This window comes from Pithys albifrons, chromosome 15, assembly GCF_047495875.1.
Source record: "Pithys albifrons albifrons isolate INPA30051 chromosome 15, PitAlb_v1, whole genome shotgun sequence".
NCBI lineage: Eukaryota > Metazoa > Chordata > Aves > Passeriformes > Thamnophilidae > Pithys > Pithys albifrons.
Window position 1 is genome coordinate 12,907,991 of NC_092472.1, and position 26,471 is coordinate 12,934,461.

The following is a 26,471-nucleotide window of genomic DNA, read 5'->3' on the forward strand; positions in this document are numbered from 1 at the left end:
GGATGAAAATATGACAAGCTGCAGCTCACCTGAACCGGAACATTATCAAGTCACCACTATTTTCACATTTTGAAACATGAAATGTTGCTCCCTGACTGCATAGGGGACATGAGTGACTTCCCTATCTTTATCAACTTGGATGCACAATTAAGGTAATATTTGTCCAACAGAAGGTAAAAACTACTCTCTAGGTGGTGTCACAGCTGCAAGCAGAGCAGTAAAAGCTCCAGAGCATCCTGAGTGATCAGTCCCATATGAGACATTCTCCACTAAGCTTTGTTCTGGCAACATTCCCACTATTTGCAGAAGGAAATGCAGTATTTCTCTCTCTCTCTTTTTTTTTTTTTCTGCACAGCTGGATGTAAAGCTTGGAATGCAGAACTGCCTTAACTATATGGCAGGACTGTAGTTCATAATTCAATGAACTCTCCTCTTCCTCTGCTACACTGCAAACCATCAGTGGATACTTAGCCAAAGAGCAGACATGCCACAGAGCAAAAAGTAAGATTATTATTAGCTAGTATTTTACAGTGTGTGCTAGCCAAAAATCAGAGGTAAGCAAGCCTGAGCATAGTGAGATTATTACCACCACAAAGGCAGCCCTGCCTGAAGCTGCTTGTCATCTAAAAGATGCAAAACTAAAGGGGAAAGAAAAACAGGATGAAGAAAGCAAGACAGATAGGAGAAGGTTGTAAGGAGACAGAGAAAATGTGTTCTCAGACAAAGGTTTTGAGCCAACTAATTTCCAAACATCTGCAGCCCAGAAGAAACATGAGCCCTTTTCCGCCCCGACTGGACTCTGCCTGACATGTGGTCCATGGGCTGCCAGGCAGCAGTTCAGCAGAGGACAAGGGGCTCCAGACTGATTTGTCTTCTGAGAGAAAGAAGGTGTGCTCTACTCAGAGGCAGCATTTTCCACTCCTCAGTCTCCAAACCTCTAAAAGACCAGAGTGCAAAGTAATTACAAGGAGGTTGTTGGTCCTTGCAGGGCAAAGGTCTCCAGAAGAAAATAAACCACTACTTCATCATCTGAAGCACCACTACGAACATCAGAGCTCAGAAGGCAGAGCCACAGGCTGACAGCCCAGGAGCAAGGCCATTTATACAACTTGGGCAAACCCATTGAATTCTCAGTACTTCAAGGTAAAGGACTATTATATTACTGGTCTGTGATTGATATCTTAAGAATCTCATGTTAGTTTTGGAGTTCCTTATTTTCCTTCAGAAATTCAACTCAGTTCTGCTGCTGCTATCAGCTTTTTAATTCATTTTACAACAAGATATTTGTTATCAGAAATTGTGCTTTGATATGTGTCAGGTTGATGGATTCAATAAAAGCCCTGTCAGGAGAAGCTGAGTGAATAGGGTTGCAGAAGTGGTGTCATCAAGGGAATTGATACATTAACAGCCAGTCTGCTGATCTTGCAACAAAACATGCAAACATAATAGGTGCTTATTTCATCATCCTGGCAAAACAGTTCAGAGAAACACTAGAAAACATTTGCATAAATGTTACTCATGCAAACAAGCTCACCATGCTCACTAATAATAAAACATCTGTAAAACGTGATCCAACATGTTGTCCTGTTTCCCTGTTTGGTGTGCAAAATTCAACCAAGAAGAATCAAGGCTTTACTCAAAATAAAACTTTGATTTTAACTCTGGGAATTCAAGAATCCTGTGATGCTCCAGTTGAACTTTTCCCTCAACAATATCAGAAGACAATTTTACTGACACATTTGCAGGCACAGCCAGTAGACCTGCACCCCTCAGCAAGTCATTGAAAAGTTGCACAATGGTCTTGCTTTGACAGCCAAACCCACAGATATATAAATCAGTGTTTATTTCAGATTTAATAAACGAAATCCCACAAGAAAAAAAAGAAAAAAATTGAAAAGAAAAAAAAATTTCCATCAGAACACATAATACAGGAAGTGAGAGAACACCACCTGCTCACTGCTCTGCTATAGGTCAAGCAGGGCTTGGCTATGCAAAGTAAGTCTCTGCTTCACCTCATGAGAGCATCACAGCTGCAATACCACCTCTGCACTGCCCTGTAATGCAAAGGGATTTTGTTAAGTGGAACTGATTCACAGAACATCTGGAAAAGGCAAAAAATGTGATGCTGAGAGTCAACTTTTAGAAAAGAGAAATAATATTACAGTCTAAACAAAGCAAAGGGAAAATTTCCACAGTAATTACTCTGAAAGAGGTGAATTATATTGAGGATTTATGTTCATGTAATGAAGACAATTAATTGCTACGAGACTCATAAAACACATTAAATGAACAGGTTTTTATCTTGCAAGTAGAATTGGAAAATTTTATTAACTATGTTTAATGGCTATTTAAAATTTTTCTCTTACATATTTATTAAATATACCTTTTCAGTAGAACAGTGCATTTTACTAACCAGATTCTGCTAATCCAAAAATGAGCAATTTCAGAAAAAAATATTACTCTGCATGTTATCTGAAGATCCATTTAAAATAATTCCTTGTACAATAAGATTACCATCACCACAATTGCAGAAGTGCTGCTAAAAGGGAATCTGCTTGTCTCACATGAGCAAACACTCTGCTGCAAAGATGAATAAGTTCAGCTCACATTATTAGAACAGATGTTTCAGTTTCCAGTAGAGATATGGAGCAAATGGTTGAGTCCTGATGTCATTTAGGGTTACTGTAAACAATTAAAAACCTCTCTACCTGAGCAAGCAGGACACATGGAAGAACTGGCTTGGATTGGAGTAGTGATCTCCAAATCTTGTGCTTTGCACTACAGACTCAGATGCTCAGCCAAGACTACCTGTGTGCCTCCAGCTGCAGGTATCGGATGAACCTTCTGCACTTTGATTACATGCAAATCAGAATAGATGCTTGCCACCTAAAAGTGACCTGGAATTGACTTGTTTCTTATTCACCATTTATAAAATGGGGATAAGTAGCACTTCTGTCTAACAAGGGTGTTGTGAGAACAGATAAAGTTGATGGTAGTCAAGTATTCTTGTAATCACAAGTCCTCAAGACGAACAGAATTCATGAAGGGTCTCAGCTACTTAAGTGAACAACAACAGTTTGGTCAAATCTTTGTCCTTTAGCACAATCTTCTCAGTCTGCAATGTTCTTCTTAAACATTAAGTTTCCACAAATAAGAACTAAGTTTTTAGATCTGATGGTCACAAAGCAAAATGCAAAAATATAACCAAAGTCCAACTGAGCGTTTAATGCCTAAATAATAGTAAATCAACTCTATGGAAAGTGCTCTTTGTTCTCCGAAACGGTGAAGTTCTGCAAAGTTCTGCACAATCTCATGCTGCAGAATAAGATGTGAACTTTAGACTGAGAGCTGGACTGATTCAGGTGGGAAGGATGTGGGGAGTTCATCTAATCACCACCCTATCCAAGGAAAGGGCATCACCACAGTCACACCAGCAATCGGCATCTCTGGAGTGGATACTCAAATGCCCTCGGGCCTCCTGCATACCCAGGAAAATTCATATCCTCATTAAGTTTCAACTTACAAATCTCAAAATCAATCAAAGAATAAACAAAATTGCTGTCATTTTTACATTATAACAGCACAACATTTTTCTATGTAAGAGTCAAGAAGCATTCTTGATTATGAAATACCTCTCCTACAACCTTCCCTTTTAAGTGGTATAATCACAGGAGCAGTAGCTTGGAAATAAACAAAAGTGAAGAGGATAAAAAGGCAAGAGCAATGTTTAACAATCTCTTCTTGTAGAAACCAGAGCAGAGACACAACCGGAACAAACACTGCAGTGGTTTAATGATGGGAACCTCTCCCTGACAACCGTGTTGTTTTCCTGAAAAGCCTGCACAAATTAACAGCATATGCTGTGGTTGGAACTGACCTTTCTTGATCCTCAACATTTAAAAGTTAAGCATCTAATTTAAGCTATTCCCACCAACTTTTCCCTGCAATAGCTGGAGACAGGCAGAGCTCTGCTGAAATGTGAGAGTTTGAGTCTACAGTTTCCAGAGGTAACATGACTGGTGCAACCAGATCAAAAGCAGGAGAACTAGTACACACTCATCTGGATGCATCATGTTTTCTTAGAGGTTTTTAAGAAAGTCTTGCCTTGTTTTTAGCCCCTCCTCCACTACCACAAAGTGCAGGTGTTACATTGCTGCTGTACTTTTCTCAACAAGATTATACTGCTGGCTCAGTTGTATAAGAGAAGTCAATACCCATGTGTTAAATGGAAACGGATAGTCTCATCTGATACCATTCTACTGTGATGTGGGAGTCATTGCTTTAAATTTGTTTGGTTTTTTTTTTAATCAGCAAACTTTGCCTTCCCAGGAATAACTTGACCTAGATAAAAGAAGCCAGAGAATCAGAGACTGTATTACCCTAAAAGCTTATATAGCATAATCTTCATCAGCAGTACACTCCTAAAGTCCTGGCCTACAATTTATTGTTAAAAGACAATTGCATATTGCTTTGTCACAATTCCAGCACAGCCAAGGAAATGTTTATGTGGATATGAAAACCTCCACACAGGCAAAAATTTCAAGTGCTCCACAAAACAGGGGACATACGATTATATAAGAAATTGAAAGTGGTATCTCCATCTTTGACAAACAACAAGAATATACAAAGCACAAAGGAAAGCACAGGGCTGAATTAAAAATGGCTACTTAATTTTTTTTTTAATCTCTGACCCTCGGAATTGCAGACATTAGTGCACCACAACAAGTGGGGCTTTCAAAATGTGCATGCCTATCACCAAGTATAGATCACCAACAGCAACACACAACCATCAGCAAGCATTTTGTTCAATAAAACATTTCATAATAAATGTGCACCCCCTCAAGACCAAGACTATAAAAACACTTCAATCCTGATGAACGCTTTCCAGATTCAGGGACAGCAAAGGTTATTTACAGACACAGTGCAAGCATGGTATATATACAGCAATAAACACAAAGGCTGCTAATGGTCTATTCTCCCCATATGGAGACACAAAAGAGTAAAAATACAAAAGCAGGGGGAAAAATACATACCTTACCAAAGCTGAATGTTGGACACAACTTGTTTCAGAGCAACATTGGTGTGAAGGTAAGTTCCTCAGGTGACCACCAACTGCAATTCCTTTCTGAGCCCCACAAAGGTTCCAGCTCTCCCTTGTCTGTGTCCCTGAGGAAGATGAGGTGTCCTCCAGTATTTCAGAGTCTCAGCTGCAGAAGATGCTGCACAGAAAAAGGAAAGAGAAGAAGGTGTGGCGTTAAATTCTAGGGTCAGTTGTTTGGCAGATTCAGAGCAGAACACAAGACAACACTGGATAGGAATGAAATGTCAAGGCAGGACAGAAAGTCTGTGACAATCCATCATATGTGGCACCTTCAGAGGGCAATCGTTGAATTCAACAACTGTGGTGCAGAGCTATTCTTGCTTTACAGTACTTATACAGTGTCCCTAGACTAGGAAATGAAAGACAGCCTAGCTGTTTTTTATTCCGGTCATAATATAAAAATATCATAATACAAAAGTAAGTAATGCACTTCTCCACAGGGAATATTTTAATTCATAATAGCGTTTCTGAAGAATAACAGGACTTTCATATTAAAAGCAGAGACTTCACCTCAATCTTAATACTTTGCACATTGAAATGGCTCTTACTCAAGGAATTCAAAGCTCTAGGAGCTTACAGCAGATGGGAAGTGGTGATTGTCTGCCCTGCACACAGCAGTTCCCAGTATTCTGCCTCCAGTGCAACTGTCCAGACAGGTAAATCTTCTGGGGTTGTCTGGGCCCGGAGGGCTCAGCATCAGCACATTTTCTAGCTCACTATCACTACAACATGTGCTCAGCGTTTTCAAGAGGTCAGACCCTGGCACTGAACACAGATGTCGGGGCCTCACTGCAGACACCCAGGTGAAAAAACAGCGATGGGGAGATGATCACCTGGCAGCAGTGCTGCCTCAGAGAAAACAACGAGAAGTTCAAATGTTCATCCCAGTTCCTGGAACGTGGGAAAACAGTACAAGGAGCATCCTCCCCACACCCACATAACACAGGCTATGAAGCAAAACCAGGCACAGCCACTTGAACAGGTGAGGACTGAGGAAAGAGCAGCATCAGAACGCCCTATGTCAGGTACATCCAGACTACATAGTTTGTGTCCTTAAAACAAGCTCAAAAATGCCTTTCTAAGATTAACTCAGCAGCTATGAACATATTCTAACTTTGCCTAGGAATGCAAAAAAACACACAGAAAAAAAAAATACACAGATCTCCTTCACAGCACAAAGCCTGTGCAGCTCAAAATACACAAAATCCCATTACATCTTCACAAAAGGTCCTGAACTCACAAACAGGTTACACCTATCTGGAAAACACATTAGCTTTTGGCCTTGCAAGAAGGAAGGTTTCAGAGATTAGCATGTGAAACTGTGCATAATAACAGCTATCTCCCAGTGCAGATAGATGGATAAATAGATGGATAAGATAAATAGACAGACACATACCTTTTTTTCCCCCTTTTTTCACCAAAACTCCTCATAGCAAGAATGGTCACACAAATCAGAATGATCAAATATATTTGCTTTATTTAGCACTAACTACTTTTCTGGGCCTCATATAAGTGGTTTATGTTAAAGACACACTTAAAGACTCTACAAGTGGAACAGCTTGTGGACACCCACAACAGGATGGCAGACCCCAGCCCTGCATTTCTTGGTACACACTTTCAGACTTTCTGCTTCTCTTGGACTCAGACATGAAGGACAAAAGTGGACCTTCAGAGTTCTGTCCTCTTCCAGGCTAACCATGAAAAATCAGACTGCCAGCTGAAATGGCTGCTGAATGACTTATGGGTATAGAAATGGCTGATGCTGCAGTAGCTTGATCTGCAGGCAGCAGCAAGACCTAATTCTACTGCATTTAGGGGATTTTATCTCTGGAGACCACAGTTACAATTACTTTTTCATTTCAACTCGTAAATTGTAACACAGAATAGTCAGAAAGAAAATCAGTGCTACAGTTTTGTGCATTAACCACAGCATCAGCTGAGTAGGAGAAGTAACAGTAATAGGACTAGATCATTATTGCAAGCTGAGTGCAGGAGCCTGGTCTCAGGTTAGAAAAGATTTGGTTTTGAAAGTTCTTCTTTAGTACAGCTTGTCTGTGCTCATCGGAGGTAAATCTCTGTGGTAAGACGTTGGCAAGTTGCCTTAATATGCTGCTATGCATGTACTCAGAGTTCCTGTGCCTTTCCAATTCTGGCACTGCTGGGTGCATCACAGGTTCCAGCAGAGGCAGAAGCACTCACTTCCAGCTCTTGGAGAAGACAAAAACAAAGCTATCCTCCTCCTTCTTGCTGCCAAGCAGTTCCCTGATCCAGACTGAAAGCACAAAATACTGTGAACATGAAGTAACGTGAAGAATGAGAAATAATGGGACCTGCAGACTTGGAGGAGAAAACAACTTTAATCATAACAAAATGCACCATTCTTATCTCTCATGATGCAACAGAGATGGGGCAACAAAATGAAATTAAATTATTGGTCGAATTTACAGCAGGCAACAAAGTGCAGATGCTCCAGCCTGAACACGACTTGCTTCCTCCACACTCAGATGATGCACGTTGCATTCAGGCTACAGAGTAAAGTAAAAGGCCACAAAAATTTATGCAAGGAAACGTGTAGCTGTAATTTATGTTGGTTCAGTCTGGATGGGGCTTGGAGAAACCTGGTCTAGTGGAAGTTGGTGGGGGGTGGGGGATTGGAAGCAGGTGATCTTTAAGGTCCCTTACAATCCAAACCATTCTATGATTCTGTGATCCCTGATAAAAAAACTATCCATTTCAATCTGCAGCTGCTACAGAAGCTGGCACTATTCTTACCTGAAACAAAACTGAAGTTCAAGTCTGAACTTACAAAAAAAGCCCCATGTACTAGAAATTCCACAATTTTGTTCTGATATTTTTAAGTTGTGCTCCCCCACTCATCTTTGATCAGATATGTGGAGGGAACTGCTGACAAACTGCAAATTACTTTCATTATCCCACCACTTCAGATTTTTACATTCAGTTAACATAGTTAAGTGGTATGAGATCTGTCTTCCAGTCACAAAAGCCAGCATATGGATGTTCTCATTAATTGGAAAAGGCAGACAAGATATTTTTTCCAGTAAAAAGGGAGTGTTTCCCTTGGAGGAGTCTTAATCCTTTACTGATGGAAAGTATAAATTATACAAAATAACTATATAATTTTTATATAACAAAGAAGATAAAATATTAAATCTGAAGACACCATTTCTATCTTGAGCTGCTTCCAGACCACAAATCAATGAAGGCTGGGAGACTCTCTCTCTCTGGAAGCCTTTCTATATCATTGTTTTCATATTTGTCTTTAGGCATCAGCTATTAACCACTGTTGGGGTGAGGACAGGAGCCGTCTGGGCTCTTCTCTGACCCAGCACAGTCATCCTTATATTTCTGTGTCATATATCCTAAGGCGCGGCTTGGGCCTTGTGACTACATATGACAATAAGGGTGAGCATGTGCAACTTCAAGGGCAAAAAGAAGTATCTAGAAGCTAAACAATGTATTTCCAAGCAAATATTGCAGTGTAGTTGATATTCAAATTAGTATTAGTTTGCCTCATCAAAAATTAATTACAACCTACCTAGCTGCAATTGAATAAATTAGTTGGGCATAGAAAAGATTAAATATTTAAAAAGGCTGATGACTTAAAGATAATTGAAACCGTAACTCCTTGCTTAGATATTAAATTACTTTTTTTTTTCTACTGCTAGTGTGGCCATTAAGAAATCAAAATTCCATATATGTGTGCATCCATGCAGACGTGAATGACACATTCAGGTATATGGAACATCTTCATGTATAGTCCCCTAAACTTCCCTCTTTCCCTAGAACCAAACTCAGTTAAATATTTTTAACTAATATAGAGAAGCCCACTGGCAGAGCCAGAAGAAAGGCTGTGAAACAGGCAAGGGAAAACACATTTTTACTGCTAAGTATTTAACAAGGTCACCCACCTCTGCAAGTGCAGGAAAAAAGATCCCACAGCAGACTCTGAACACAGCAGGGGATTATAGCAATTCATTAGCAGGTATATCTTCTAATTACAGCCTCGGACATGAGTCCCCTTACAGCTGAGAAGGGAACAACTGCTGCTTTTGCCATATACTCAGGATCAAGCTTGCTGTTTCCTACTGAGCTCCAGGACAGCATGGCTTTGTCCAATGCCACCACAAAAAGCACAGGTACTCTGTTATCTCAAAGGATGCTCCTGGCTCCTCACAGCCCAGGTCCTGAGGGAAGTCAGCTCCTATATTTTATACAATTTGTTCCTCCACTCCTGCCACATCAAGAATGCTATGGGATCAACAGCTTGTCCTGTCAGCTCCATCTCTGGTAAAGATCTCACATTAATTTAGTGTAAAGGTGACACTGGTGAAGAAGGGAATAAAATGAGACTTTGAATCCCTCCTTCCAGAAGGCTAATGGTAAAAAATTGGTAGCAATGTAACTTTGGCACCTTTCCAACTATAACACTTAAAGCATTGCCCACAGCCGTGTCCCAGACATACTTCATCATTCACAATGGCTCAGTACAAAACATAAATAAACCAGAAATCTCCAGCTACTGGCACTCAGCTGTTTGCAGGCTTTTTTTTTTCCTTCCCTGCCAACAAAACAAATAGTGAAATAGGAAAACTACAATTCAAATGATAACATCCATGATCAGAAACCTGGTAGGAGCTGGTGATGTGATAGGAAATTAACTCAATTAAAGAATGCATTGACTGATAACATAATGAAATACTGTGATGTTGCTGAAGATCAGCATTGGGTTTTGTCATCCAAATACAAACTAATGGTATTCAGGACAAAGGAAATGAGTGGTTAATCATGCTTGTTGTAGGGACTGTTCCCATCATAATAGTATCAATGTTATATTATGAAACACTTTAACGCTGCCTAAGTCTTACTGCTGTTGCATGAGAATAAATACTTTCTGAAAATGAATCCAAGAAGTGCAGTGGACATACGTCCAATTTCAAACAAAATAAGATGATTTCTTCAGCAGGCATGTTTTAACCAAAGCTGCCTCTCAAGTTCAAAAGCATTAAGTTGCAGGCTACTATCTAACTCTCCAGCTGCCAACACTGCATTATACCATTAAGTGTTTTTATTATTATTACTCTTACTACTACAGTCTGGTTAGACTATAAAATAAGATCTCTTGGGCTCCTTAGGCTCAGACATTTACATCTGCCCTTGTACTGAAGCTTTTTCATGAGATTATTGTTTCTTCTGTCAGTTCAACTGAAAGCAATAATGAAGTTATTGCAATGCATGTGTCCTTGTCAAATAATGCTTTCAAAGGGTTGGAAGCACATTTGTGGGGGGGAAAAAAGCAATACTCAACTCACTTCCTGGACAGAGTGAGTAGCAAACAGCTTGCACTGAACTGGTCAGTTCATCAAAATAACTGAGTAATGAAATTAATCCAGTTCTCCCAACAAGAGCTGACAGGTTTGTACCAGAGGCAGCTGTGTGACACAGCCTTTGCTGATAGAACAGTATCTAACTGGATTTCCTCTAACTTGAACTCAAAAGGAGACTAACTAGAAAACAATCCCATCACTCACCTTAGTACCACAGTTAAGCTACAAGCCTTACTTTCACATTGAGTGGGGAGTATCTGGCTCTGTCAGGTGTCTCTGTTGCAAATTCAAAGCATGTTTCTCCAGCACCAACTTGTTTCCCAGCTCACTAAAAAGCTTCATTTCCAAATTTAGGATGACAGAGTCCTTAACTCATTGCTTAGGCAAAGTCAGTGCCTTTCTTTTCCCTTATCCTGTTTCTTTATCCCCTTTTCAGGGTCAGCTGTTTTGGAAAAGTTGGGACAGATCATCTCTTTTCCAGCCTCCCTTCCACTCCTGTGGCTCAAACATTCCCACATCTCTGTCAGGGTGTGCTCAAGGTTAGGACTTCACTCTGCAACCACAGAATCACAGAGGTGAGACGTGCTGCGAAAATCCCAGCACAAGGAAAACAAAACTTATCAATATGTGCAACAATGCATAGTAAATTGCATTAACTAGGGAAAAAAACATTATTTGAGCCATCCCAAAATAAACTTCTACCCACGCAAAGTAAGTGCACTTAGTCTACTCTGGGATATTCTATAGTTCAGGTACATTCCAGGATGAAGAACACTATTTATTACTAGAAGGTTCAAATACCTTTGGATCTCTTTACCACAGCTGATAGCACACAAATGGATCCTATTACAGGATCAGGACACTAGAGCATAAGCTTTTTATATACGTACTATACTTCTCTTTCTCTGTATCAAAGGTATTAACTTGACCACTATTATCTCACTGGGACTCACTGCATTTGTATTTTGTCACCCAAAACTAACTTCTCTGTATCCTTCAGACACACTTTCACCTCCCTTTTTCCTTTTCTTTTTGTTGTCATTTGTTTTTTAATTTAACTTTTTGCTTGTTTTTTTTTTTATTAAAGACCTCTCTATTTTGAACACTTCGGATAAAACTTCCCAACATTTCTGGCACTGGCTGCACTCTGCTCTCACTGGAATCAGTGTTTTGTGACTGACTTGCATTAAGATGGCTCAAAATGCCTTTGCTGTCCTAAACTGTCCTTGTTCAGAGATACTCTGCTTTGTGTTACTGCCACTTCTAACTCATTTTCTGTTGGAAAATTAATGAATAAATGCATATTTCTCCATCAACTGTTAAATGTCATTGCGAAGCAGCCTTTCATCCTTTGCTTAAGTTACTTATCACTAAAGTTATTTAACTCTGTAATGTTATTGTTTATCTTTGTGGAACATATTGGGATAAGCTGGTATACCTAATGATAGAGAAAATACAAGTATATTGGATTCTGTGGCACCTGGAATCAGTTGCCAGTCAGTTGTCAAGCCAGAATCTTAGCAAGGTTTTCCATTATAAATTCACATTATTATTTTCAAACTTTTGATTTTAAAAGCCATGCATAGCATCAAACTCTGAAGTATTTTCTGAGAGTCTAAACATGATTATCCTTTGATGTTTTAAGCCAACTTTAATTGTATTAGGAAAAACAATTGGGTTTAGTGATTTTGCAAACTTCCAAAAGTTTGGATAAATCTGTTGTGTATAATGTGCTGTCACTCTGAAGTCACATCCTTGGCTCTAGTTCTACACTCTTACAACCCAAGGGAAAGGCAGGAGTCAACAAAGACTATGAATGACAGAAAGGCACCTCTATCAGTGAAGACATCTGATACATTAGCCTGGAAAGTATATCAAATTCAATGACACTTGAAAAACAGTAACTTCTAAAATGTCATTTTTCCTACATGGATCATGTATTTGAAGAACTTGAGCTGGTAACCAGCAGAAAAGTCTGGTAAAACTCTGAAGAATTTAAGTGCTTTAGTTTCAGTCACCACTAAACATAGGGCAGAGCAGGAGGACACACAAGAGATTGTGCTGGGGTCTGGCATAGAATCAGGGAGGAGCTTTCTAGGAGAATTTTCAGAATTTTGGAGGAAGCTGAACCAAGTTAAAAAGGACCATAAGAAAAAAGGAACCCTTGCAAGACGCAAAAGTTGGCCTTTTGGTCCACAGCCAGCAATGCATTTGCAATGCCAAATCAAAGCCTCCCTAAAGTATTCTCCCCTTTCCGAGCACACACACACAACACTTTTCAGACTCCACATGGGCAAGATCTTGAGTTCACCCATGCAAACACCTCCTGTTCTCTGCCCTCAGAGTGAGAAGGTTTGTTGGACTTTTCCAAAAAGTCAGTAAACTATCTGATAGACTCTAATTCACCCATAAAACAAGGCAGCATTACATTGCTCCCTTTGGTAAAGGCTGCTTTCCTTGGCATGCTTTAAATCCTAAGGAAGGAAGAAGAAATACAGCACCTGGCAGAGTCAGCCTGAACAGCAAATGCCTGAACTGCCTTCAGTCTCAAGTGCTCAGGTGTCTCAGAGCAATCTTTTGATTTGTGCTGAAATCCGAAACACCTAAAAGGGGACCATCAAACATAAAGGAGTTTAGAATAACCTTGTTACAAAATATGCTGGGTTCTTGTCAGACATGGCTCAAGGCTGCCCTCTTTGGAGCCTAGGATTAGTAGACCCCAACCAGAACGAAGTAGGTCACCAAGCCCAGGCAGAGCTTGGCATGAAAAGAAACCACGCAAGGCTCCTGAACACCATCTAAATCAAGACACAGCCAAAGTACAGGAATGAAATACAGATTGAAACTATTCCTAGCAGGGCAGCATTGAGACAGAAATTGGCCTTATCACTGATCTTCTACAAACACACTGACACACAGAGCAGTGCTTACAAGTCAACTGCCTGTACCATCAGGTGGTTGGATCCCCACTCTCCCCCTCACAGTTCATCATGCCAGCAAGTAATTGTGTTCAATTAAAATCTCTTTGGAAATATGAACCCATAAATATCATGCATGAGAGTTTAGCGTGCTTTGACTCTTTTTAAAGTCCTTCTAAATCCAAAATAATATCTTTGTTAAACCATACTGCAGTTCTGCATATATTTAAGCCAATTAGCACAAATTCAGCTCAAAGGTCCTTCTTTTTTTTTTTCATTCACTAAAGCTCAAACAATTGGATACTGCAAAAACAAGCCTGTAGCTATCTATCTGCATAGCACTGTAAACAGTTTGAACACCACTAAAATAAAATTCACTGACCTGAATTTATCTCTGGTGTAACTTCACTGACTTCAGTGGGCTTTTGCCAGGGATAAATTTGCCCACTGGGTTCTGGGACATGAAAGGACTGAAATCACAGCTCGTAGAAATGTCAGTGAGAAGGTTTGGATGTGGGGAAGCTTATGCATCAAGGAACTCTTCATATTACAAATCTGCAAACCTTTGGCAGTTTACAAAATGCTGCTCTTAGAAACATTTTGAAGAGCTATAAATAGACTGCTCAGCGCATGATAAATTATAATCTGTGAAGACTGCAAGACTAGAAATGTCTGTAGCTCTCGGTTTTCAGTAGGAGCTTTCAGGACTTCTCTGACCAGAGCCAAATTTTCAGAGTTTATATTTCCATCCACATGTCTGTATGTGAACATTAGAGTTGCTTCTTCTGCGTTCTTCCCATTTCTAATGAAGAGCAGTCTTTTAAAGTCACAACTGACACCACTTGTACAAACTGAAACACTCTTGTGGAAGTCCCAGTCAAAAAATAATAGAGAAAATCCCAAGTTCATACAGTCTGATGAACTGAAAAGTAGAGAAGGAAAGTAGATGATCAAATTCTCAGCTTGTGTAAGTTAGAATGGAGTTAATAAAAGTTAATGACTACAGAGTAATTTTTACCTTTTCAGATCCATACTGTGTATTGTGGTTATCCAATCGATCAAACAAAGAGGTGTCACAACCATTTCATAGTGGCCGTTACAATTATACGCAGGCAATTACTGCAGTGTCAGAGACTGATGCTTTCTCCTTCCTATTTCACTGTGGAAGGACAACAAAAACTATTTGAAGTATATATTAATAGTTCTTCAAAAATATACTTGATTACATCTACTGCTGAATATTTTCCTTCATGTTTTTGTAATGAATCTGACCAGAAAAAACAAATTTATGCCCACAGTTTGTATCATTATAAACTCAGCTCATTTGATGTGAAAAACCTACAGTTTAATTGCATGATTTAGATGTGGCTGGTTAAATGCGTACTGAAACATTACTATTTTAATTATGTTAATTTATAACTGAAAAGCTAAATTTACAAAGGCAATAACATTAATTATTTACTTGCCCATTAAAGCTGAATATTTATTACCAGGGTAATTGGCTTCATAAGTCTGCCAAAAAATTAAAAACGAGTTTATAAACTGATTTATACAGAAGTGATACTGTAGTATCTCTCAGCAGGTTGTGCATGTTTAATGGATTGCTCTGATATACAACAACATTTCTTTCATTTATAGACTGTTACATACAGTATTTTTGGAAGATTATTTTCCCTAATAAATATGCCAGTTCTGACTCAGAACAAGCTCCTTTACTGTTTTGCACCCAAAATCCTTTAAGCAAAGAGATGGACTTTCACTGGTCTGTGATAATTTATGAAGACTGCATCTCGCCTGGTCATCTAAACTCACCCTGAATGTAGGATTACACTGGGTTAAATCAACTGAAAGGGGAAACAGTAACTCAGAATAATCCATCTCACAGCCTGAATAGCAGAGCTGTTACACGACACACATTAGTAAGGAATCTCCACCTTCACTAATATTTTGGCTTTATTTCCATTTGCAGGATAACAAATCTATTCAATTTGTTTATGCATGCATCCTCAAAGTAATACAATGAAGTTACTAATACTTACAGAACAACTGGTGTATTACCTTGATGTATGATGAAAGGCTAATTTTGATTGCTGCCTAGACACAAATTCTAATTCCATTTGGCAATGTCTTTCCACCCCAGCACCACACACCTTCCCTTCCTGTTTATGTTCCTTAAATATGTGACTTTCCCAGCAAGTGACAGAATTACTACAGAGCTGCTGCAACATGGCCATCAGCAGGAGACAAGGAGGGACTGCTGTCACCTTCACTTTTCCTGAGGCTTGGGTGAAAGCCCTCTTTAACTGAGGTCTACTAATAACTGGTCTGCAGGGTCACAAGACAAAGTGAATAAAAGAGCCAGCCCTGAGACAGCACTCAGAGAGACAATCACTAGAATGTTCAATATTTATTTATATGGATGTCCTCAGAACAGGATGATTACGTCCAGATTACAGTCTAATTTCCAACCATGCTGTAATTACATTGCAAAGGAAGGACAGGAGCATCCAAGAAAGAGAAGCAGCAGGTCAGTGGATTTGGCATCTTATGTCATGTGAGGAGGAATAGGTTGAACCATTTTAAAACTTTGCTGTCCTTCATATTTTTCTTGCAACTCCTCTGCCTCTGTCTGCAGTACAGCAACATGCAAAATGCAAAACTCTGTCTTGGGGAAACATCATCTGGCTTTAAATAGCAACATTTCACACTGCTCAAAAGGCTGGATTCAGGATATACAGGTGTTTTTATTATTATTGCTGTTGGTTTTGACATTATTTATTGTTGTTGTTGTTGTTATTATAAAACTGATGAAGGGGCAAGAAAAAAAAAGGCAACAAAACTTATAACTGAAAACCTGGAGTTTCTTTGTCCATGTGCAGTTCCCATCATAATCCAACAGACCTTTACTTTTTCTAAAACTAAGCAGGATATTGATCCTTTTGCCAACAGGGCAGACACACCAGTATTTGTCAGTGCCAATTTTCTCTAAATGCAAAAGAAACGCAGCTCAGTATGGATACAAGAAACAGAAATGGCAAGAGTCAGAAGAATTTACTAATACACACATCCAACCTGTGATGCTGAAGATACCTTTTCTGACAGTTTAATTCAATGCCCCCAAAACAACAAAGGTTGATATTTCACATGAAAATGTTAAATCAGGTTGAAGCTGGAGCTATTCCAGATACACATCCAAAACACCATGGGGGTTGCATGGCAGGTTGCTGCAGGCTGGACATGAAGGCTCTTACCCTCAGGCTCCATGTGCAAACTTCCACATGGGCATTTGCACAGAGCGCAAGACTCCCCATTAATTTTTGTATTTAAATTAGAATTGGAATTTGCTGCTTGCTGTGCTCAGGGCTGCAACCAACCTACACACATTACACAGTCATGGAAGGCACCATATCCCATGCTTTGGGTTATTGTGTATCCAGGAGTTTGGTACAACACACTTCTCCATGGGCTGTCAGACACTCTGAACAGACCAGAGGGTGATCTGTATATGGCAACATTCACTGAGAAACAACATCACTTTTAAGGCTTTGCCCCAGAAATATCTGACTATGCTAAATTACATCTGCAACCTCTCTCTTACAACAAAGCACAGCCCAATGAGACAACAGCCAGGACTCACAAAGCAGGGCACAGGAGGAAGTTTTTCTAACTTCAAAAACTGTCAAACTGTCAGAAATATTAATTATTCAGAAAGCTAGTATGAGTTCAAGTTCATATAAAACTCATTTATGTGTGCAATGTTTCACTGACATTTAAATCTTTTTAAGAAGTTTGTTAGCTACGATGTAAGAAATATTTCTTACAGAAAAAAAATTAAACTAGAACCTGAGTGGTTTTATTCAAAAAGCTACAGAAGAAATGAATTTTAACTCCAGAAGTTTTGTGCAGTTCCATTTTGTTTTCAGCCCAGTGTATGGCCTCTCCCTTGCTATTATCCAGGTATTTATGGTTTGGCACCAACCAATGCCAACACATCAGACTGCAAATTCCAGATCAGGTCTGGCGTGAAGCAGCAAACCTCACAGATAAAGACCTGGTATGAGGCAGTGGTGGTAAACAAGGATAATACTGCGTGACAGACAACTAGCAGGAGAGAGGATGGCAAACAGAAGATAATTGTCAAGCATGTGGTATTTTTAGCAACAATCAACCAAAATGCCTTAGACATCAATTTCAAGCCACTTAATCCTCTTAATGACATGCTATAGCATTTGTTTGTGATTAGGGTTTCACTTTGTTTTCTATAGAAGATTCCCCTCAGACTCTCACACTCAATGTGCTTCATAAATAGTTCTGCAGGAAAATTGAGTATTAGGTTAGAGTTTAGTTATCACAGTGCTAAATTATTCCAGCTGGGTCATTATTAATTCTCCTAATTTTACTGTCATTCACTATCATTACGACAATGCAGCACCCTATGGATGCATTTATTACAGAGCATAAATCCAGTGCTTGCCTAAGCTGCTGGAATGCCTACTCTGCAATCTTTATGCAAAAGCCCAAGAAGTGTTGAAAAATAATTATCTTTAAGAAAACTTTTTTAAGGTGTACCTCTACCTTCCCATCCTCCACCCATCTATCACACTTTTGTATGATGTTAGATAAGTTTTCCATATGTGATACTCCACTGCAGTACAGGCTATTGCCCACGGCAAAGCTCTTTCATAGTAAATACACTGGGGAAAGAGATGGTGAAGAGAGAGAGCAAAGACAAGTATTCTGCCATATATGCATTTTCCACTCAAAGGAATCATTTATAAAAATAGACATTTAAAAATATCCTAATGTATATTCCTCTTCCCCTTCAAAGAATTTATGCACTGCAAATATCCTTTCCCTAACAGAAGCATATGCTTGACTGGGTCTCAATTCAGCAAAGCAATTCATTGAGGGAAGAGCTTTTAGCACCAGTTAAAACCTGTCAGAGGTAAAGTTAAGCAGATGCTTCAGTGTTTTTCTAAATCAGGACCCTAACTGGATTTACCAGTGCATAAATCTCTCTACATCACACGGAGTTTGAAATTTTGGTTCTGTTATCAAGGTAGCTCTCTCCCTGTTTGAACACCTTTGAGTCTGTTAGCAGGAGGCCATCACTCAGTTTTGAGTAGCTGCTCTGAGATAGTCACAAAAGTGCCAGTACTGTCTATCCAACTTTCCCCTGTTTCTTGCCTTCAGTAAAGTTGCAGCATTTTCTCAAAACAGTAAACCCCAGGCTAACACTAGTGGTACTAATCCTGGTTTTGTTGCTTCCCTCTTGAGCTGTCTACATCCTTGGGAACGCTGTGTCACAGCAGCTTCTGTTTAACACTCCTTCAGTTCAGGGTCCACAGTGACATCCCCTGAGCTCTCCTGAAGCAGTGGTCCCTATACAGCAATTCTGTATGTGCAGTTGGGTTTGATTTGTAATGACTGGGGCTCATCCACACTTGGGAAATGTACTTTCTGGTCCATCAAACAAAAATTAATCAAAATTATTAAGGCAGATATTTCTCACATCCCATAGCTAAAATGTCCAATAACATTTGAGTTAAAAATTAATAAGTTGCTCTTAGATTTTGTTAAAACCAGCACTAGTTTTTGGGTAGTGAAATCTTTGCTATCTGGGAATATGCAGGTCTGCTAAAAGAGATCTACCCATCCATCAATCAAAGAGTTTGATGGCCACAAGTCTGACCTCAGCTTTCTCTCAGGTATGAGAACATGGTGCTTACACAAGCATCAGACACCTGGCTCCAGATAAAGTGCTTCTGCTTTTCTCCTCTTTTGTATTAGTCACACAAACAGAAAAAGAAATCAGATTAGTTTGGGCTTCAAGCATGTCATTTATGTGCTGCTCATAGCTTTGTGCTTACAGGTAAGTTCAATATTTTGTTCTGTATTTTTTCGGGTATATAAAAACCTCTTGTTTCCCCTGTAGTGTCCTCCTGGATGACAGGTACTATGTTAACCTTCCTCCAAAAATCTGACAACTGCCCCATTCTCCATAAGTTTCTGAGAGTTGTAAATAACTTGGTGGGTATATTTTATAATGCCACACTGACCCAAATATATCACAGTTCCCTAAATACTCCTTATCTTGGTCTTGCTTTTGCTCATAACCCCTTGTTACAGGGAATGCTGTTACAGATCTGACACAGTTATTAACCTTTCAGTGAAGAGCAGAGCAAAATAATGGCATTTGGTATTTCTGTCTTCTCTGTCTAGTCTATTTATTTACTTCCCTTTCTTCCTGATGGACCTCTCCCTTCCTCTTACTTCCAGTGCTTTTGTAAGTAATTTCAAAAGCCTTTATAGCTCTGACTTTGCCTGTAGGTCCTTCTGATTTTAGCCTATGTAGCTGCATCACTGGTGGTGTTCTCGGCCGCACATCTTTGTTTAGTCAGGTTTGTACCATAACACATTACTGAAAAGCTCCTGGTGTAGCCATGCTAGTTCCTTATGATTTTTATTTTACTAAGACCAATAGATGTACTGACTTTCAGATGGGGCTTGGTTACAAAGCTCCAAAAGAGGACCACCCTCTGCAACCAAGCAGAGGAGCTCTGAAAGCCACAATATGCCTCCTGTATGCGATGCTCCAGAAGAGATGATGTACCCTTCTATATCAATGTCCACCTCCCACCCAGTGATGCACAGCTGACTGAACAGCACACGCTGAGCAAAAAGCCTCTCCATTTTTCCCTCCTTACTCCTTGTAATCACATGCAGTGATTAGAAGTGACATAGCAAACAGCCACATTTCCAGGCAATTACTAACTGTGGGAATAATCACAGGATAGAATGGAAGTATTCTAGACCCACATCCCTCATGTCCTCTACACACAGCCAACAACCTATCCCACATATGCCTGAAAACTAAACTCTTCAGCAATGCCAGCTTTACAGAATTCTGGGCTGGATCTCAAGAATCTGTAGAGTTTGGTTGGAGCCTGCCACCCTCCTTAGTCTGAGTTAAATGCATTTTCTCAAATCATCACTGCAATCTCCTTCACAAAATATTTTCAAATTCAATAAAAATAGTCTAAAAATAACTGTTTTCTCCTCTCGGACTGCAGTCACTTAACAGAGCCAAGAACTAGCAATTTATTTCATGTCTATCCCTGCCCTACACTTCAGGTAGCCATTTACATTGTGGAAAACACAGTACCCACCAGACACTGAGAATCGTGAATTCACCCCTATGAAGAGTTTCAGATAAACAGCACAGAGAGATGGGACCCTCACATGGAGGGGCTCACAGAGAGGCTGGTGCTATCCTGGCAGTGGGAAATGGGCACACAGGGAAAAAAACAATCAGACATCTTATTTCTTTGCTGTGCTGCTGATCCAAAATTACCTAGTCTTTGTGAAGTAGAACCCCCAAAAGCCTCAGCTCCACACCACTGTTCTTTAAATAACAAGTTTGCAAAAGCATATTCAATATGAAAGCATGGGGCTCCCTCTCCCAGCATTTTGCACTCCAGTTTATATTCCAAAAAAGCTCAAAAAAATCAATCCCTCTGTTAATACAGTATCCTCTGCCCAAACTCAACCTGCTCAGACACTTCAAAAAGAAGCTACATGATATATCCTATACTTCTGGCCATCAGTATATTTGTGTCATAAGTTGTCACCCTACAGCCAACTGATCAGCCTAAGTTATTTTCCTCACCAAGAGCAATATCCTTGCAAAAATGTCCCACAGCCAATTCCAGTCAAAATGCTGGCTGCCCTCCACTTACCCTATCTTCAGAGTTTCCCTTTTGAATATTCTGGTGGTATAATTTTTTCTTCAACACCTTTTGGATTTTGTACACCTTGGTCATGACCCCTCTTAATCTCTTCTATTCTAATGAATATAAACATAATTTTCTTAACCTTGCCTCCTGTTTTATAACCCCTGAGGCCCTTTATCATCCTTGTCAAGACTGTATCCATAATTAGGGTATCTAAAAAAAATCAAAAGGAAGGAACAAGAAAGTGCTTACTTAACACAAAGTGTTACATGAATAACCAACATCTCCCCCCAGACTCACCCTTCCCACCCCAACCCAGCGCTCAGTGTCAGAGGGCAAGTGGTTGATGATTTCTGCACATCAGGTGGTGTAGCCAGGACAGGCTTTGTCACTGCAGGGTGCACCACTTCCCTGAGGGCACTCTGCAATATTCACCTTTCTGTGCTAACTCGTGACAGTTACACACACAGACATAGGCATTTATATTCCCCACAGACAACGGAAAATTTGCACCTGCTCGTGTTATATATCAGACAAACTGCCCTCCATCTGTGAACAGGCAGGCACAGGTACATGCTCAAGCACATGCACCCAGCAGACTGTCCCCTGCATGTACACACAGATACACACGAACACACAGATGTAGGGGCACGTTTAAGGTTGCTGTTAGCAAGAGAACACTCACTGTAACCACTTATAATACAAGAATTACAGCTAAAGATAACACACTGCCTGGCTGCAGAGCTCACTGTGGCCAGTATTCCTCAGTTGTACAGATCCTTGAATACTACACTGATAAGCAGTACAGAAGTCTCAAAGGGATGCAAGTAAAACTACAAAAATGTCTAGGGCCTGGAAGCTAAACACCTTAAAGTGTATATCACTGTGTCCTTATGGTTTATGCTATATGACATTTAGAATTTGGAATTTGCCATAGCAGATCAGACAACTGCTCTGTTTAGACCATAAACGTGAATCAGACAGCAGCAAAAGCAGTATCTTCAGGGAAGGGTTTGACAAACCTCTGCAAACAGTTGCACAACTATTAAACCACCTGGAATATTTTCTTCCCCATCTTGATTCATCAGAGAGTTGGCAGATAACCTGAAAAGGAAGAATTTCTCCACCTCTCAAACATCTCCCCTTCAGTCCTTACATTGTACGTTGAATAGTCTGATTGCTGTGAAATCAGGTCCAACCCTCTGGACTTCAGCTCTTGAGCTTTTGTCCCTGGTGGCACCTAGTCATAATCTGTCCCCCAGCCTTGGCAACTCCACAGCTCCTCCCACACCCACAAAACTTCACAAGCTCATGACCAATGTGCTGCTCTTCTAAGAGGATCCTCGCAAAATTTGCTCACACATTAGTGAATCACTTCCAATCTGTTTTGCATAAGTAAATTTAAGGTGTTTCATTATGGAAATGTGTGCCAAAATATCTTCCCACAGAGCTTCATCCTGTCATGGGGTGACACAGTTACATAGGGTCAACAATGCAGCTTGTCTTACAGAACACAAGGCTGCAACCTGTTTGTTACGGGGCAACAGCCTATGCAAACATAAAACGTGAAAATGCATTTATTTGTCCTTGGCATGCTGTGTAACTCTGTATCTGCTACTCAGCAGGTACAGCCAGTAGTAACAACCTGCAGAAGGAAATGGTACTAAAACTGCAGCCCACACCAAACTTATGACTCTATTTTTCTTTGCCATTATTAGCTATCAGATGGTTACTATGAAACATTATCTGCATATTTTATCATGACTACATTTATGCTACAGGAGCAAATCAGCAGCTGAAAATAGCTTTGCACTCCACCAAGAAATCTCACTGCCTTTACAAAACCTTAAGCTGGTAGTTCTTTATCAGCATCTTATTTATTGAGGCAATTCCCACGCTGCTGGGCTGCATCATTACTAAGGGTGGGAGACATGCACTGCTGTTAAGGCTACTGGCCTTTGCAAGGAAAATGCAGCTCCAGCTTTGAAGGGAGAGGGCATTCAGCTGCTTGACTGTTAGTTCTATAGGATGCAACAAACATTTACAATGCTGCTATTTAGTGCCCACCAGCTTTGATATGTTAATAAAACTATTCCATAACATTTGTTTTGCGCATTTCTTTGTTTTGATTTTCAAAAAGGTTTTTCAGCCTTCTCAGAAAAAGAACAACTTGTTCTTCCTCTCCTACCAACTAACTACAAATGTTGATTTTAAACAAACCCTTTGTGAATGACTTTGAGTACCTGCCACATACCTACAAAACTCTGGATGAGACTTCCATATTGGTAAGAGCTTAAAGTAATGATGAAGTTCATATTTCTTCACCAGGTACACCTTTGTATGCTGGTTTGAAAGTTCTGCTGGTAATTCTACTCTCCTCCTGTAGATGCAAGGTATGCAAAATCATATCTAGTCCACATCTACTATCGGGGCAACAGTGGTGACAGAGCTCAAACTACAGAACACCATCACTAAACTAGAGCATGACCCTCACTTTCTGGCCTTTAAACCAAGTAAATAATTCCATGAGCTCTTCTCTAGGTCTTGAGCCACAAATAGTAGGTGAGGAAAAAAGCAGTTCACAGAGTTCCTGCCTGAAATGTGGCAAACATTGAGTAAAGATCAACACATGCTCTAATTCTTGCCTTTAGATTATAATATTTAGGGAAAGTCTACATACAGGTGTAATTGGGCAATTAAATAATTACAAAGATTTATGAATGTTATTAAAAGTCCAGTTGAGACCAGAAAATTGCAAAGTATAGGCCTGTGAATAAAAACATACACACAAAAAAGGTAAGAGCTTCTTTTAGACTTGGCTGCTGGTTAAAAAAAGAAAATGAAAAAACATGATATTGCTTCTTACTGGCAAAGGTGCTGGTTTGACAGCCCTGAAGAGAGATCTATTTATTCAAAGTAATGCTGGCAGCAATGGCACATTTCTTCCAATGTGCCCAACCCTGTATCTATTTTCAGTTCCATCAGTAAGCTAAAGGTTAAAGCTATTTATTTAAACCCACACCCACATGCCATTTAAATTGACCCAAATTATTGTCTGAGTTGTAACCTCTCTGTATTAAAGTCCCCTTAGGGGCTGCTTCTTCATTTCAGGCTCAAAAAATTCCTCCCTCGCAGGATAGAAGTGGGTAAGGAGCATCTCCAAATAGAAATGGAGAAGGAAATGGGGAGGAGGACTTCAAAGAGTATCTCTTGGTGTTGTGGACATTGCAGAAAACTTCACTTTTATTAGATAAATAATTAGAGAGGTTAGCTCCAGTCTAAGTACATGATAATGATAAAAGATGTCATTGTCATTCCTGATTTTTTTAAAAAAATATTAAGAAAAATAAAAATAAAACAAAAAACACTAAGTATTCTGCCAGCCTTTGTGTTGCAGTGAGAATGAAGTCCACCAAAAGATATCAAAATAAAAAAGGGAAGGTGGTTCCACACAGTCAGCTCACAGTGGAATAATCCTCTGCCAACAGTCCTCTCTGTGCCAGAGGACCAGGAGGACTGAGGAGGAACCAGAGCCCTTCGCAGTCACGCACCAGTTAACACGAGCAAAGTGCCATCCCAGGAGTGAAATTACTCTCTACGCTGATAAAAGGCAAAGGGAAAGCAGCATCTGGCCTACAATATTTAGCCTTTTCTACACAGTTTAATGCTGTGTGAAGCATGGTAAAGGCAAAGCTTCCTCAGCCCCGGGAAGACAGCTGGCGATGAAACGCAGCAGGGACACCATATGATGGAAGGCTCCTAATTACAAAATCTCTGTCTTGCCTGTCAGAGCAACTGCACAGTAGTACAGGGTACCTCAAGGAGGAGTTGGAAAAAAATCAAGCATAGATAAGACTTGAAATCCATCTCCAGATGCAAACTTTCCCTGCCTCTGAATACAGCTGGCTCTTGGATCTAGCTCCAGTCAAAAAAATGTCAGTCAGCAAAGTTCAAGATATTCCTGAAGCTCAGGGCTTGTCCAATTTTGGCTCCTGATGGTAAGCCAGCTTTACAAAGAGATATTCAGTGGAGAATTCCTGTCCTGATGCACCACAAATACCCAATTCCATCAGCATGAGTGATAATCCCTGGACACCAGGATTCACTTACACCAAGAGAAAGCACAAGAGTGGCGAAAAAAACCAGTAACCCAAGAGGTTTGAATTTCATTTGATGTTCTGTAGACACATAAGTGGAAAAGAAGGACTTTTTCTTTCAACCTATATAGAGTACCTCATTACATACTGATACGGCTAATTGCTATTCAAGTGCCCACAGGCAAAGACACAGTACAGTTCTAACAAGCTGAAAAGTATTGTTAAATACAGTATTATAGAACCCCAGAATGGTTTGGGTTGGAAACAACCTTAAAGATAATATAGTTCCAAGTTCCCTGCCATGGGCAGGGACATCCCACATGAGACCAGGTTACTCAATTCCCGGTCCAATCTGGCCTTGGACACTTCCAGGGATGGGGCAGCCACAGCTTCTCTGGCCAACCTGTGCCAGAGCCTCACTACCCTCACAGTAAAGATCAAAATCAGTAAAATAATACAGAGGAAGGTAAATGCCACCAATACCATAAAAGGAAAACTGCAGAGAGCCAAGGGAGCCAAATAGCAGCACCTCACTGAGATCATTGCAGAGACATGAAAGGCCTCATGGCAATGAACTTCTAAACCTGGGCTTTCCCTCCTTCCCTCTTTTCTCTGGTGACTAAAGCTGTATTATATTAGTGCACTGGCACTGCTGTAATTATACAGGCAACACTGTCTGCCAGGAAGGAACTGAGCAGGGATATTTTCAGCTGTACTGCCACCATGTTTCTGCAGTGCTATGAGAGGAAAAAAAACACTGGAAGAGCTGACTGAACTTGTCAGTAAATATAATTAAGCTTCTGCTAAACCATATGACTTTTTCTAAATTTGAAGCACAAACAATAAAACCAATTTATCAGCTTTACACTGAGTAAAAAAGGGATAAAGAATTAGAATTTTAAAATTCACTTATGAGTCAACCACAGCCCTGCAGAATCTGCATCATCTGGACTGTGCGCGGGTGGCAGAGCTGGGTACTTAAGTTTTGAGACAACAGTAGATGGATATTTAAAGCTATTGCTCAAAGGGCTTAAATAATGAGTTGTAAATTAATTCCTTACCATTTGCTGTATAGCTGATGGAAAACAAGTCAGATCTCATATGCTGCACAAGCTTTGGTGAAATCTGACAGGTGACGCTTTTGGCCAAGAAACAGAAGCTCCTAAAGCCAGAAGCTTAATTTGTGACCATGTATAAAATCCAACAAACGTTTGTTTCCCACAAGAGTCATACTTTCATGAACCAGGGGTAAATTTGACTAATTCTGGTTAAAGTTT

General features: G+C 39.9%; 1 protein-coding gene across 4 annotated transcripts in view; it reads right to left on the reverse strand.

The window, feature by feature from the left end:
• Positions 1–5,144, reverse strand: part of SGCD (sarcoglycan delta) — a 218,125-nt gene extending 212,981 nt beyond the window's left edge. For 3 of the 4 annotated variants that reach the window (XM_071570080.1, XM_071570079.1, XM_071570076.1), the window contains exon 1: positions 5,034–5,144. The gene's annotated coding sequence lies outside the window, so the exon portion shown is untranslated. The remainder of the gene's footprint in view (positions 1–5,033) is intronic. The other variant, XM_071570078.1, reaches the window with a different exon arrangement.
• Between the last annotated feature and the right edge of the window lie 21,327 nt (positions 5,145–26,471).